Below are 15,460 nucleotides of genomic sequence, written 5' to 3' on the forward strand. Positions count from 1 at the left end.
GGTGCTCAGTTCACCCTGGGGTGGGGGGCTCGGCGTGAGTTCAGGCCAAAGCCAACAGGGCTTCGGCCAAGGAAGTGCGGGGAGAGGGCTCTGGGCTGACTAGGGGTCGAGGCGGGGGCCAGGAGGCCCCGGGCCGGTCGGCGGCCTTCCCCTTTGCCCTTCGACCCAGGAAGCCACTCGCACCCAGGGGACACGCCCGGCGCGCGGGGCTGCACAGTCCCGCCCCCGGGCCGCACCCCAGCCCCTACCGGCCGGCCCGGCCTGCACCCCAATCCCAACTTCCCGCCTCGAAGGCCCAGGAGAAGCGGAGGCGGGCGCGGGCGGGCCTGAGCGTGGCGCAAGGACACTCTCCACACCAAGGGTCATTTGCTCTTTTTTTCCCCCCTCGTTGGCTAATTTATTTTAGAGCGAGGAGAGGGAGAGGGGCGGGGCCAGGCCGGGAGGGTTGAGAGGAGGGGCTGCGCGAGCCCAGGGGAGGTGGGGGCGGGGCGGGGGCGAGGTGGGGGAGTGGGGGAGGGCGGGGAGGGAGCCTGGGGTGGAGAGGGCCGGGGAAGGGGCGGGGGTTGGGGGAAGGGAGGGGCGCAAGGGGAGGGGAGGAGCGGGGAGAGGGGAGGGGAGAGAGGGCCTGCGAGGAGGGCGCTGGGGGCGGGCGAGGGGAGGCGGGGGTGGGGGTCCTGCTGCGGGGGGAGCCGGGGCCGCCCCTTGTCCGGCCACCCCCACTGCCCAGTCCCGCTCCCGGCCGCGGCGGCCGCAGCAACCGCAGCAGTAGCGGCTCCAGGATGGTGAGCGCCGCTGCCCCCAAGCCTCGGCCTGTCGCCCCCGGCCCGCGCCCCCGCCCCGGCCCCGGGGCCGGACGCCCCCCCGGGCCGCGGACACTCACCTAGGACCCGGCCGGGATGCCGAGGTACGGGGCCACGGACCCGGGCGGGGGCAGGCACGGGAGAGCAAGGGTGGGCCGGGGTCAGGGGATGGTGACCATTCGGTCGGGGTGTCCGGAGCTTTGTCCGCCGGCTCGGGGCAGTGCGAGGGCCAGAGGGGGCGGGGGGCTGCGGGTCGCGGGGTTCAACTAGGCGGGGGGTCGTAGGGCAAGGCAGCCCCCGAGAGACCCGAGCTGGTGCGTGGGAGCCGAGGGTCACTTCCCGGGGTGGGGGGGTGCTGGGGCGGGAAGAGAAGGGATCGCGGCCCGGCCGCAGACCGGCGTCCGCCTCCCCGCCCCCTCCGGTGCGGAGGCTGCAGCCTTAGCCAACAGCCGGCTCGGGGGGCGGCGGGGACTGCGGGGTTGGGGGCTGGGGAGTCAAGATTTGCGGGTTCAGGTCTCAGAAGGATCTAGTGTCCGGAGCCAGAGGGCCGGCCCGCAGGCCCCTCCTACTTCGTCAGGTCTTTGTCCAGCGGCCCCTGAGTGTGCGAGGGGGTGGGGGCTGGGTTCCTGGCCCGGAGATTCCCCAGCATCATGACCGGGCAGTGACAGGGGGCCGAGGCCGGCCGGGGCCCCTCGGCCTCGCCTAAGGCCCGGCTCCTGCATTTCTTTTGCTCTGACCGCGGAGAGCAGAGCCCCATCTCAGAGTCCAGAAGCTGCACTTAGCTTCTTCACTCCTGGGCTACCGGACAGAAGGGCGACCCCCGCGCTCCTAGAGCCCTTTAAACCTCCCCACCCCGAGGGCCCTCTCCTGGGCTACACTGAGGTGCCACAAGCTGGGAGGGCGCTCTGTGGCGGGGCCTTCGCCGGGTGTTGGGCACACAGTAGGTGCTCAGCTAACACTGGCCCTCCAGCCCCCCCCCGTGGCCCTCCTGAACGGATGAGGCAGGGGAGAGACTGAGCGGCCTGGAGCGGGCGCCCAGCGTCGGCGGGGAGCGCGGGGGTGGGTGGGCTGTTAAAGGGCCGGTCACTAAATCAGGATTAGGCCGTGGGGCTGTCAGGCTGCCTGGCCTTGTCTCCATGGATACCTAATTTGGAGGAGAATAGAGGACGGAAGAATGTTTGGGCGGCGGTCCTCGGCCGGGCTTCTGCCCTCAGGCCTGGCCGAGAGGCGCGGGGAACCGGTTCCAGCTTCGGGGGGCGGGGGCGCATTTTCGGTTCTCGAGGCCCTCGTCGTGGAGCAGCCTGGCTTTGGAGCGGACCGGGACAGGCCGCGGCCCGAGGTACTCTGACCCTGCAGTGGGGGCCCCCGACCCAGAGTTCAGCCCGAACCCCGCGTCCTGGAAACCGCTTGGCTGAGGCCCCCCGGAGCCCCCCTCCCCGAACCTCCTCGCCCGGGAGCAGACGCCGTTCGCCGCTGCGCCCCAGCCCCCGAAGGACAAACGCGCCGGGCCGCGCGGCGCTGCCGAGGGGCCGGGACCCAGCTGCTCGGCGGGGACCCCGCGGGCCGGGCGCTGGGGCCGAGGGGCGGGCGGGACTTCCTGGGGTGGGCGCGGACAGGGGCGGGGCCTGGCGGGACGGCTGCGCTGGACCGGCTGACAGGCCTCGTAAATCCCCTCTCCCCGTATTTAACTTCGTTTCGTTTCATTTACTTCCCTTGGTTGCTTTGGTGTCCGAAGCAGCCACCCCTGTCAGGCGCGACCCGCATGCCCCCGCTGGGAGAAAGCCCGCCAGTGCCAACGTGAATTTAGCTGTGTCGCCAGTGGAGGGGCCCCTGGTGAGGCGCAGGAAGCCCCTGTACCCCAAGGGGACCAGGAGGAGAAGAGGGGTGCAGAGGGACTCAGGAGGAGTGTGGCCCCGAGGCCCTGCCCCATGCTCTGCCGTGGCCTGGTGGAGGGCTGGGCTCCCGACCCAGGGAGCGGACGACAGGTCCTACACAGCGCAGAGTGGGGCGGCCCAGAGGGACCCAGGCCCCGGTGTGCTCTTCCCAGCGCCTCGTGCTGCCTTCCTTTTTCCTTTTTTTCCCCTGAGAAACTTTACTCTATCCATTATGACAAAAGGCACAGAAGTCACCCGAGATAATAAACCTACTGCATATTCATGTCACAGCCCTACTGTGCCATGCCACACAATTGATAACGCTTATAGAACAGTCTTCCAAGAATCCGTAAGGAGATAAGAGACTCATCCTCTAAGTAGTAATGGAAAAAAAGTGGAATCTCAGGACCAATAAAGGCATAACAGAAGGGCCCTGAAAATTCCTGTAGGACAATGGGATTTTATTTCTTGAGAGAAGTAAGACTTTACCGGTGAAAGCCTCGTACCAGCATCAGACAGGCTAAACCCAGCTTTGCCAGAGTGGGGCCCTCTTCCTGGTCATCCGTGGCCACAGCTTTTTATGGAGCAGGGGTCCCCTCCCCTCCCCTGCCTGGGCCGCAGCTCTACTGCTGAGACTCAGAGCCTCTCCACGCAATTTCACGCCTCTCTGCCTTTGCTCCTGCCAGCTCCCTCAGTCAAACGCCTTCCCCATTGTCCTGTCTTTCCACAGCCTCCTCGCTCTTCCGGGCTGTACTCGGATGCCACACTTCCTCCGTGCCCCTCCCCAGAGCCCCCAGCTCTGTCGCTGCCTCCTCCCTCTGTGTTTTCCTGGCACTGCACCTGTGCCTCTCTCCAGCTTCTGTGGTTGGGTCCACACTCGGCTTAGCCCCCCTGGAGCACAGAGGCAGAGCATATACTTCCCTGCCCCCGCTGGGCACGGCACAGGGGCCTGGCACCCCGTGGGTACCCGTAAAATATCGGTTGACTGACCAAAAGAGATTTTGTCTTAGCCAGGCAGCTGCAAAGCCCAGAACCTGGGCGCTTACTGCTGCTGGGTGGGTGGAGACCCCTGGGTGGGTCTCCTTCTCCTCACAGACCCTCCCCCACCCCCAGCCCCGGGAGGACTTTGGCCCTTCCTTTCCCCACAGACCAGCATTCTTTCCCTGCCATTATCATCCTGTTAAACAGAGAGGCCAGTCAGGATCCATATGGATCACATTAACAATTGCTTATTATCTGGGCCCAGGCTCCCCCCACCCCCTGCCCCCAGCGCCTGCTGCTGGAGTTGTCGGACCCTTAGGAGTCCAGCCTTTCCCCCTTCCCCCCACCTCCGTGCGGGTCAGTCGGCCGGGCCGGGCCTGGCTGGCCTCCCTCACTCTCCCTGTGTCTGCTGGCAGAGCTTTGCCTCTTTTTGACTTGGCGGGCAGTTAATGACTGCTCTACCCCATTTAATGAAAACCAGGTTCCGCGGAAGAGCATGGCTCGGTGAGGGCCCAGGGCCGCGGGGGGAATGGTGGCCAGGGGGCCCCAGCACACCTGTGGTCTGCAGGCCAGCAAGCCCCTGCCTTGGGAGAGGCTCGGCCGGGGCAGGCCACCTAGGCAGAGCAGGGCGTGCGCTGGAATGTTCTGTGCTCCCAGCCCTGGGCTGGCCCTGCGCCCTTCTGGGAGCCGGTGGGCAAGTGAGGGAGATCAGGTCCAGACGCTGCAAGGGGTGGGGGGACTGCCAAGGGACAGATGTGTAGTTGGCCTTGAAGGATGGCGAGTGCAGTTTATATTTGAAGGCATCTCACCCAAGAATACTCAATACTCAGGCCCGAAGGAGCCGTAGATGACCCAGCCTGCAGTCCAGACCCTTTTTTAACTTACAGATTCCCTGGAGGGACTACTGAAAGCTGGCCCCAGAAAAATGCACGTCCATACATCTACCCCAGACTTTGCGTTCTGCTTTAGGGGGCTCTTGGCCCCCCTGCAGCCCATGGGGACCCCACATGAGGAACCCCCCGCCCCCTGCAGCCCGCTCTGACGTGCTGAGGGCAGAGCCGGGCTGCAGCCCAGGTCTCCTGGCCTCCGCACCCAGCGCTTTCTCCAGGGCCTCGTTCCTGGTGGGGGGCGGGTGGGAGCAGCCTGAGCCCAGGGGGAGAGGATGGGGGTGCTGGGCCAGCCCTCGACAGGGTGGGCTGCCTGCGTTGGCGTTGGGGCTGCTCGCCTCATCCCTAGATGAGGGGCTGCTGAGGGCTGTGTTTGTTGTAGGGTCTCCCTGCAGCGAGAAGGTCTGGCTCTTCCCCGAACTTTTTCATCAGGGTCCCAAAGAATCCTAATCACCCTTTATACTGCACTTACTCAACACACCCATCTGTGAAATGGGACCAGGAATGGAGCCGACCTCGTAAGCGTGACTGCGGGGTAAACGAGGCAGGAGCTGGACCTGCGTCCTCCTGTGGAACGCCCTGCAGTCGGGGGGTCAGGCCGGAAACGCAGATGGGCGTGCCTGGGGCTCGGGCTGGTCAGGCCGAGGGGCACGGGCTGCACGGAAGCCGTCTGGGAACCTTGCTCTTTTTCCCCTTTGCAGGGACGTGTGGGCAGTGTCAGCCGGTGGCATTCATCCTGGGCGCCGGGCGGTGCAGTGCTGGGAGAGGTGACTATGCCCGTGGCTGGTCTCCACTGGGCTTTGGCCCAGTTCCCATTTTACAAAGACCAGTCAAGACCTTGGGGCAGGGGGAGTGGGGAGCTCGGGGCTGCGGTGACCCTGATCTATTCCGATGTAACCCCCCCCCCAAAGGGATGATCGGTTTGGGTCTCGATCTTCCCCTGCAAAATGGGGCGTGAGCCCTCAGGGATGGTGACCTGGGCCCTGTTTCAAGCAGCCTGCCCCGTGGTCCTGAAGGACACACCCACCTCTTGGGCCGCCCCCTATGATTTACAGCCCAGGCTATCTCTGAAACGCCCTGGTCCACAGCAGAGCCAGGGCAGAGAGGGAGGCGCAGGAGGGAGGGGAGGGGAGGGGCGGCCAGCTTGGCCCGGCAGGACGCGCGAGGTGGAAGCCACGGGCCTCTGTCTCCCCTCACGGCCCTGCACACCTGCCGCCCGATCCCCTCCCAGCTCAGTGCTGGATGGAAAGATGTGACCGAGAGGCTGCATTTTACTCTGAACAAACCCGTGTTGAGCACCTGTTGGGTCCCAGCGCTGTGCAAGGCTCCTGGGTGCATCCCAGCCAGGCCTCAGCAGGTGCCCGGCCAGAGTCAGGGGTCCTGGGTCCCTGAGACTCCATAAACGCTGGGCACCTGGTACCAGGCCCTGAGCTGGGGCTCTCACCCCGGGATCTCCCAGAACAAGCCTCAGCTTCCCACAGGGCCGCGGAGGCCCAGAGCTCCAGCCCTGGGGGCGCTGGCCTTGCTGCAGGCATCTAGCGCGACGTGCAGCCACACTCGCCTGCCCGCGCAGGGCACGTGTCAGGCTCTGGATGTCTTAGCCGGCCCTGTGTCAGGCTCTGGGTATTTTTTCCGGCCATCCATTCGTCCAGCAGCCGTTCCTTCTGATGCGGCCTCACCGTCCAGGAGCCTCCGAGACTGTGACCGGCAAAGAGGCAAAGGGTCAGGCTCCACCTTTAGGTCCACTTTCCTGGACAGAGGGGAGCCATGGGGGGGGTGTGAGCTGGGGAGTGACACCCTGAGAACTTGGAGGCTCTGCAGGATGGGCTGAAGAGGGAAGACCAGCCCCATGAGGGCAGGGCCTTGCAGCCGGGGGAATGAGCTTTTCTGGGGGAGGGCGTTTGTGGGAATCGGCAGAAGAAACTGGGACAAGGGCCCCTGCCTCGGGAGACTCCGCCGGGGGCCAAGTGGGCCCTGAGGGTTGGACTGAAGACCTGGGGTGCCGGCTTCCTGCTCTGGGGCTTGTGGCCCCGAATCCCCGGGCCCTACCTGCCACCTGCCTGTGTCCTGGGCCCACACGGCCCCGCCCTGCAGAGCGGGCGGCTGCTGAGGCTGGGCCCCTGGAGGCTGCCCGGGCAGCGGGATGTGGGGGGCCTGGAGCCTGCTTACAGCGGGCACCCACGGATCCTGCACGAGGCCGCCCCACGGGGTGCTGCCTTGGGGACGCCCCTGGAGGGGTGCGGTGGAACCTTGAACGTGAATCTGGTGCACCCTCTCCTTGCTCTCAAGGAACTTGCTGAGGAAAACTGTTCTGACGCCCCCTGCGGCGCATCGGTCCGTGTGTCTAGGCGACCTCCGCCCCCACCCTCGTGAGCCCCTTCTCGAGGAAGGTGTCTGAGCTGGGAGAAGGGGGGAGGACAAGCCAATGACTGGTCCACGGGGCACCTCGGATGCTCGAATGTCTGGGGGTGAGGAGCGGATGTAGCTTGGTGATTGAGCGCCTGCCTGACATGTACGAAGTCCTGGGTTCAAGCCCTAGTACCTCCTAAAAACAAAACAAATGAATGAAAAAATAACCAACTGTCATTGGGGAGTGGATGTAGCTCAGTGGTTGAGTGCCTGCTTCCCATGTACTGAGGTCCTGTGTTCAAACCCAGTGCCTCCTAAAAAAAAAAAAGGAATCTGAGGGTTGGGGGTATTTGTCCGTCTCTCCGGGCTGGGGGGGATCAGCCCCCCTTGGTTCCCCTGTATTGTGTCGCTCCCCCTGTACCCGGATTGCGTGCCTGCTGTTGGGGTGGAGGGGCTCCCCACTGCTGGGGGGAATCGCCCCTTCCACCCCAGCTCCTCGGAGAGACCCTGTTTCATTAGTGGCGGGTGCTCATTGCCCCGGCAGGGCCTCCTTTCCCAGATTGGCTGTGTTCTGTCGGGATGGCCGTTCTTCTGTCACCATCTTCCACACTGTAGCCTTCGTTCCTGAGTTTTGGGGTCTCAGCCCCCTGTTGGGAATCACAGAGCAGCCTACATGGGATGGGGAGGGCAGCTGGAGCATCGGGGCCGGGGGAGGTCAGTTGTTCAGTCTGAGACTTGTTGAGTTTGCAGTGTGCACTAGACAACCAAGTGGAGGTGACCCAGGAGACTGCCCCGGCCACTTCTGGCAAGGGCCACGCAGGCCGGCGCCCTGCAGAGACGAGGTGGAGTGTCCTTCAGCAGGCCTGGTGTGCTCCTCCCGGTAAAGACAGCCTCTGACGCTGATTGCCTCTACTGACGGGGAGCTCATTACTTCTAGAGATGATTGCCTCTACTGATGGGGAGCTCATTACTTCTAAAGAAAATCCTCAGACAGACAGGCCCAGTTCTCCCAGGAAGCCAGAAGCCTTCTGTGGATGGTCTGCCTCTTTGGAGGAGGCTGGAGGATCTGGGGGAGGAGGGAGAGGTGGGGCTGCACAGAGCCACACAGTCCTTCTGATATCCGATCTGCGGATTGAACACCCCGTTCCTGTAGGTCTCCAGGTGGCTTGCTCTCCGGGCTCCTCAGGGTAGTCAGAATGTAGACTGGAGCCAGACTGCCTGGGCTGACGGCACCGTGTCCTCCTCGGTGACTTAGACGAGGCAACCACGCCTCAGTTTCCCCATCTGTAACATGAGAATAACAGTGGCCCTCCCCCCTAGGGTTATTATGGGGTTCAACGAACTGACGTGTGTGAGGTCCTCAGTGTAGTGCGGGGTGCATTCGAGGGTCTTGGGACTCCCCCGCAGAAGCAGGCAGGCTGTGGCGGCTCAGCCTTTTCCTGGCGATTTCTTTTTCTGGCCCTGTGGCCCTGTGCGTGGGGGGGGCCACCCCTGGGGGACAGCCCTGCCCACTCACGCCTTGGTAGACCGGCCGGGCTGCATAGCTGGAGTTACTCAGCTCAGCTCCCCCAGGGCTGGGAAAGGGAAAGGAGGGGGCCCGGGCAGCGCCGGGGAGGCCCGGGTGGGCTGCCCGGGCCTGTTTGCTTGCGGCCGTGCAGAGGCAAGTCTCTCACCCCACCCTGTGCGGGGGCCATGGGTGCAGAGGATCACCCAGACCTTAGGGCTTCAGCCAGAATGACTCAGTTCAACCTTGGATCGCAAGCCTGGGGGGGGATGGGTGGTGCGGGCCCGAGAGGGGGGACCGCCAGGCTCTTGGCCTGAGCGAGACCTGTGGCCCCTGACCCCCGAGGAGCTCGTGGGTGGAATTGTATTCCAGGGTTATTATTTTCCTTGGAGTCCCATGTATTTTGTTTTATTTATTTTATTTTATTGTTTAAAGATTTATTTTTTATGTATTTCTCTCCCCTCCCCCCCAGTTGTCTGCTCTCTGTGTCCATTCTCTATGTGTTCTTCTGTGACCGCTTCTATCCTTATCAGCGGCACCGACAATCTGTGTTTCTTTTTGTTGTGTCATCTTGTGTCAGCTCTCCGTGTGTGCGGCACCATTCCTGGGCAGGCTGCACTTTCTTTCTCGTTGGGTGGCTCTCCTTATGGGGCGCACTCCTTGCATGTGGAGCTTCCCTACGCGGGGACACCCCTGCGTGGCAGGCACTCCTTGCGCACATCAGCATTGCGCATGGGCCAGCTCCACACGGGTCAAGGAGGCCTGGGGTTTAAACTGGGGACCTCCCATGTGGTAGGTGGACACTCTATCCATTGGGCCAAGTCCACTTCCTACCATGTATTTTATTTTATACATTTGAAAAGTGTTTTTGAGAAACAGGCTTACAGATTGGCCAGACTCTGAAAGGTGCCCACAGCTGCCTGATGTCATCCTCCATTCCAGGCCCCAGTGGGGCCGAGTCCCGAGGAAAGAGGAGCCCCAATTGCAGACCCACCGGGAGCCAGGTGTTTGGAGGGTCTCGCCGGCCCCCAGATAGCAGTGGTGCCTGAACAGTATGCGATGGCCGCCAGCCGCCGTCACTGAGCGCCTGCTGGACACCCATGAATGGCTGGTGTAGTATCGCTGTGAGAAATGGGAAGCTTCAGGGAGGGTGGTTGACTCGAGGTGGAGCAGAGTACAGGGCTCCACTGCAAATCATTTTACTCTCATGAAAAAGTCTTTTAAACAGGTAATTAAAAAAATAATTACTATAGTAAGAAAGAACAGATCCACCTTGTTCCAGAGGCTTATTCTACTACCCTGGCATCAGGGCAGGCTTTTTTTCCCCCAAAGATTTATTTTTTTTATTTATTCCTCCCCCCCCCCCACTTGTTTGTGCTTGTTGTCTGCTCTTTGTGTTCATTGTGTGCTTGTCTTCTTTTTAAGAGGCACCAGGAACCAAACCTGGGACTGTCTTTGTGGGAGGAGGCACCCAATCAGTTGAGCCACCTCTGCTCCCTGCTTGTTGTGTCTTTCATTGTGTTTCCTTATTGTGTCTCTTCCTTGCATCATCTTGTTGTGTCTGCTCGCTGTACCAGACAGTCGCATCAGCTTGCTGTCTTGCTCATCTTCTTTTTTATTTAAGATTTTTAATTGTCTTTTTTTAAAAAAGATAAATAGATCCTACAAAATGTTACATTAAAAAACATAAGAGATTCCCATATACCCCACTCCCTATTCCCACCCCTGCTCCTCTCACATTAACATCCCCTTTCATCAGTAAGCAACATTCATTGCATTTGGTAAATGCACCCTAGAACACTGCCACATTGTATGGACTATAGTTTGCATTGAAGTTCACACTATCCTCCAGTCCATCCAGTGGGTTATGGTGGGATATAAAATGTCCTGCATTTGTCCCTGCAATATCATTCAGGACAACTCCAAGTCCTGAAAATGTCCCATATCACACCTCTTCCTCCCTCTCCCTGCCCTCAGCAACTCCCGTGACCACCATTTTCACATCAGTGATACAATTTCTTCCATTGCTGGAGTCACAATAGTTCTATAGTAGAATACCAGTAAGTCTACTCTAATCCATATTTTATTCCTCCATCCTGTGAACCTGGGATGGTGATGTCCACTCCACCTCTGAATCAAGAAGGGGCTTAGATCCCACATGGCTGATGGATGTGATTCTCCTGCTTACAGTTGTTGACACTCTTGGTTCCCTGGTGTGGTAGTTTTGACACTCTTGGTTCCTTGGTATGGTAGTTGACCATTCTCACCTTCCCATCAGCTGACCTATGTAAGTCCAATGAAACAGAGAGTAGGAGTTGCAACTCTGTTGAGGCTCAGGGCCCAGCTGGCACATGTAAAGTCCAGAGATTCAAGTCTCCTGAGCATACACAAATCCTAGCACCAATAGCAGGTTCAGTAAAAGGGACAGAAGAGGCCTGTGTAGAGAGGTTACATCTGAGTCCAACTACATCACAATCAGGAGCATAAATTCCACAGTAGGGCCCACTGGCAAGGCAATGAACTCCAGAGCCATCTGTCATGACTGTAGAACCTGTGTGTCTCTGTAGCCCTCAGGAGCACCAGTACCTGGGGTTGTATCTACTTTGGCTGTCTCTGGGATCCTGCTGAGATGTGCATAAGCATGACCCCTCTGATGACCTCCAGGCTCATTTTGAAGTCTCTTAGCCATATAAACTCATTTGCCTTTGCCATTTCCCCCTTTAATTCATGGTCTTTTTCTAGTTGCATCACCAGCTGGAGATGGTGGTAATCCCTTGGTGCCAGGGAGGCTCATCCCTGGGAGTCATATCCCATGCTGGGGGGAAGGTAATGCATTTACATGCTGAGTTTGGCTTAGAGAGTGGCCACATATGCTCGTTGTCTTTTTTAGAAGGCACCAGGAACTGAACCCAGGACCTCCCATGTGATAGATGGGCACCCAAACTGCTTGAGCCACAATCACTCCCCAGGGCAGGCTTTCTGAGGGAGTGGACTTTGGGAGGGGAAAGGACAGGGTGGAAAGGGAGCAGGAAATCGCTGCAGGGCTAGAGAATGGCTTGTACCAAGACTCCTAGGCAGGGGACATCTGAGCAGGGAAGGGAATGGGGAGCCCAGTTTGACAGGTGCTTTCAACTCTGAATATGCCACTTTCAACTCTGAATATGCTGCTTGAGTGGCAGGACAGAGGTGCCCAGGACTTGCTCTGGGGGCATCAAAGAGGGAGCCGTGAACAGCCTCACAAAATGACATCCTAAACTGCGGGAGCCCCAGCTGCAGAGCTGGGGGAGGATGTTCTGGGCAGAAAGCCCAGACCCCACCAAGACCTGGAAGGAGAACAGGTATGGCCCAGGGAATGTGGCTGCAGGCTCTAGAAGGGGTCGGAATGGCAGGGTCTGAAGATGCAAGTCCCTGGGAGGTCTTGGAGAAAGACCTCAACTCAGGGTAGGAAGGTTCTTGATACACTTGCGAGAAAGACTTCAGGGACTTATCATGTTGTAGCAGGAGAATTTAATGTAAAGCGAAAGGACACGCTCAAGATGGAGTACGAACGTGCTCATTGTACGCATTGCACGTGTCGCCCCTGCTGGGGCTAGGGGTGCTGGCTCTACTGAGGCTGGGCCGGCCCTTCTTGCCCCTTCATGTAAATGAGGATTTTTAAGTCCCAATGTTTCAGTGGTCTGCCTCATGTGAAGGAGAGATTGAAAGCTACAACTTTTTGCTGGCTTCATATCCCTGCGGAGTGGGAACTGTCCAGGGGAGGGGTTGGTGGCAGGTGGGCCTTTTGTCACCTGGTGTCTTCCAGGCATGTGATTTTCCAGGCACGTGATTTTCCACTTTGGTTAGGTATTATCTGACGGCAGTTTTCCTTTGGTCGTCCTCTTTGCCGGGTTATCTCCCTTCTCTGACCCTACCCTACCATGGCGGCCAAGCAGAAGGGTTAGAGCAGAGAGCAGAGAGCAGAGGCAGTGAATTCAGATCTTGGGCCGTGGTGGGGGTGTGAGAGCTGTGGGGTGGTTCAGAGAGTGTCAATGGACTTAGTGACCAGTTGGGTGGGTGTGGCCAAAGAGATGGTGCCCTAGGAGCCCCTAGACTTCCACCATGGGTGGACAGATGGACTCTGGAGAGACAAGGCAGATATGTGTTTCCTGGATGTGTTGAGTCCCATGGGGTCCTACAGATTCTTGCCTGCAGATTCCAAAACATGCCCGGAGATTCCCAGGGATGGTGGAAAATGACCGGGGGTGAAGCTGGACCTCAGACCTGGTGGGCCTGAGCAGGGACATGGTAACCTTATCTGGGCAGTTTCTGGGTGGCAGAAAGGGGGGAGCATGCCAGGTCCTGGGGGAGGAACTGGCGAGAGCTCTTCCAGGACACAGGTTAGAGGGGCCAGCGGGAGGATGGGGTGGTCGGGCCATTGGTCTGGGACTCGACTGCATATTCCGTGGTGGCGACCTCAGTCCCCTCCACAGCCTCTGAGGACCCACCTGATAGCAGGTCAAGGGCGAGACAGCTAATCCCCATTGTGGGGCCCAGCAGTCCACACCCCGTGGTAGTTGCAGCTTCTCCTCTTGGAAGGCTGCCAGCCCAGTAGACCCTTCACCAGCCCAGTAGACCCTTGGGGCCCTGGGGGCGCCCGTTGTCCTGCCCTGGCCCCCAGCCTCCCTCCTGCTGGTCTTGAAAGTACCAGCTCCCCCACTGTCCTCGGACACCTGTCGAACTGCAGTCACCAGCGGTCCAGCCAGAGGCCAGGAAGGAGGGTGTCCCACTGAGCCTGGCTCCCACGGTGTCCCTGCCCTGGCAGCCTGCAGTGGGGCCTATCTTCAGAGATGGCTCTGAAGATAGGGTTACCCCATCCTCCCTGTCTGCCTGTTCCCAGGGCCCTCTCCTGAGGTCCATTCCTACCCTGCCCCGGGGGAGGCTGTGCCTAGAGAGGAGAGGGGTGTGGCGGGAGGCTGCCGCCCTCACAGCTGTCCCCAGGCCCCGAAGCCTCGCTGTCCGGGGCCTCGAAGAAAACGACTGGCTGGGTGTGGCTGGTCCCCAGCAGGCATTGGGGAGAGAGCGGACCCACCTGGCTAATCCCGGTGGAGGGGGGAGTGGCTGGGTCCCGAGGCCTCGCCTCCCCGAGGGCGCTGGTTTAAAGGAGAATGCGTGTCAACTGGAGAGGTTTTCTTTCTTTTTTTCTTTTGGTGTTCTTGGAAAGGCTTTCTGTTGCCGCCGTTTCGGGCAGCCCCGGTGAAGCAAACAAAATATAAGTAGGGTTTAGACGAGTTTCTTTTCCTCGGGTGGGAGGAGGACAAGAGAAGGGGGTCCTGAAGAGGGGAATAGGGTCTCCCCACCTGAGGTCCACAGGGAGACGGACACCCCACTCGCGTTCCTGGGGGTTGCCTGGCTCCAGGGCGAGATGGGGTGGTGCCAGGAGAGGGCTCGGGACGTCCCCCAGCAGCTGCAGCGCCAGGCCCGGGAAGAGAAAACAGGGAGGGGCAGAAGGAAAGAAGGGGGTGGGGAGGCGAGCGGGGCTCCCGAGCTGGAAAAGTGATTAGCTGCTCTGATGGGGTCAAGCCTGGCAGCCCCCGGCAGCAGTGCACAGGAAAAAGAGCTGCTCTCCACCCTGGTGGAGGGCTGCGGGCAGGGGCGTACCCCCGCCAAGGCAGCCGGATCGTGGGGCTATGGGCAGGTCCCCCAGCCCTGGGGACTGATGCCACTCCTGGGGACTAGGGGGTGGGAACTGAGGCTGCGAGAAGCGTGGAGAGTCCACTTCCTGTGTCCAGCTCTCGGCTGGCTCCGCTGAGAGAGTGGGGGGAGCCCGGGCCCCCCCCCCCAGCCTCCCGGGCGGTAGTAGATGGACTGATTGATCAGTGAGTGTGTAAATTGGGATTTTATGGCTCGCTTAGTCACTGCTGGAGCTGGGGCCCCCAAATTCCTCTGTGCCCCAGAATGCCTCACCTCCCCCTGAGCTGCCCCCTGGGAGGTGGAGGGGAGGACTGCTCCCCAAAGGCCCCCCACCCTCCCTGCTGTGTCTCTTCCCCAGGCCCCAGGCTTTGTGAGTTGCAGGTTGAGCGGTTCAAATGTGCTACTACACTCCCCAGGGGCCGTGGGGCAGTGGGACTTACCCTCCTGCGCGGCGATTGGCCAGTGAGACCATGGGGGGGGGTCATGGCAGCAGCTGGGAGGGGACGTGTGTGTGCATGCGCCTGCTTGCTGGGAGGGGACTCGGAGGGGCGTCCACCCTGCTCTGACCACTGGACAGACAAAGGCGCCCTGTCTAGGCCTGGAATGAGCATTCGGCCGGACCTACCCGGCCCCGGTGGTCAGGGAGCCCTCTCCGCCCCCTTCGCCCCCGCCTCTTCCATCGGGACGGTGTGTGCTGCATGCGCGGACGACACCGCACGAGCGGCTGCATCTTTAACTGGAAGAGTCCAGCGCCTACCGAGGCCTCACTCTGCCCCTGGCATTCCTCAGTAGCCCTCCCCGCACCGAGACGGGCTTTTTGGGCCAGGCCTGGTCAGACCTCAAGGCCAGGCCCCAGGGGACCCAGCTGTGACCCCCCAGACTCTGTTACCACTTGAGAGGGCTTTCACCGTGGTCACGTTTCTCCCTGCCGGCCTCCATCTGTCCTTGGGATTTGACCAGGAGGCGGCTGGAGGGGGTGGGGGAGGGGCGGAGCGCAGCTGAGGGGGTGGGAGGCACAGCCCGGAGGGTCAGATGACAAATGCCCGGCCCCACCTCCCTCTCCTCCTCTCTCGCCCGCCCCCGCCTCTCTGGGCCCGCGCGTGGGGGCAGCAGGCAGGGCGGGATGGGCGTGCTGGGGGTGGAGGTGTGTGCCCTCCCCAGGCTGGTTTTTTTAGGGAAGCTGGAGTGCAGCCAAACCATAAAGCTGGCCCTAAATCCCAGGGAAGCCTACTTGGGGGCCTTTAGAAGTGAGGCTCCGACTAAGGTCACGGGAAAGCCGTGGAGGTCGCCAGGGGCCGGGAGGCACTCGGCTCCGGCAGGGACTAGGACGCGTGTGTGGGGGAAATGCCCTGCAGCTGGGCTGCCCAGCACTGCGGCCTCTAGCACACACGGCGA

The 15,460-nt window shown here is 61.0% G+C and overlaps 1 protein-coding gene across 1 annotated transcript in view; it reads left to right on the plus strand.

Annotated features, from left to right (window-relative positions):
* The first annotated feature begins 654 nt into the window (after positions 1-654).
* The window catches only part of FIGNL2 (fidgetin like 2), a 31,066-nt gene continuing 16,260 nt past the window's right edge, over positions 655-15,460 (plus strand). The window contains exon 1 of the mRNA XM_058308199.2: positions 655-904. The gene's annotated coding sequence lies outside the window, so the exon portion shown is untranslated. The remainder of the gene's footprint in view (positions 905-15,460) is intronic.

Source organism: Dasypus novemcinctus, chromosome 12 (assembly GCF_030445035.2).
Source record: "Dasypus novemcinctus isolate mDasNov1 chromosome 12, mDasNov1.1.hap2, whole genome shotgun sequence".
NCBI classification, from domain to species: Eukaryota; Metazoa; Chordata; class Mammalia; order Cingulata; family Dasypodidae; genus Dasypus; species Dasypus novemcinctus.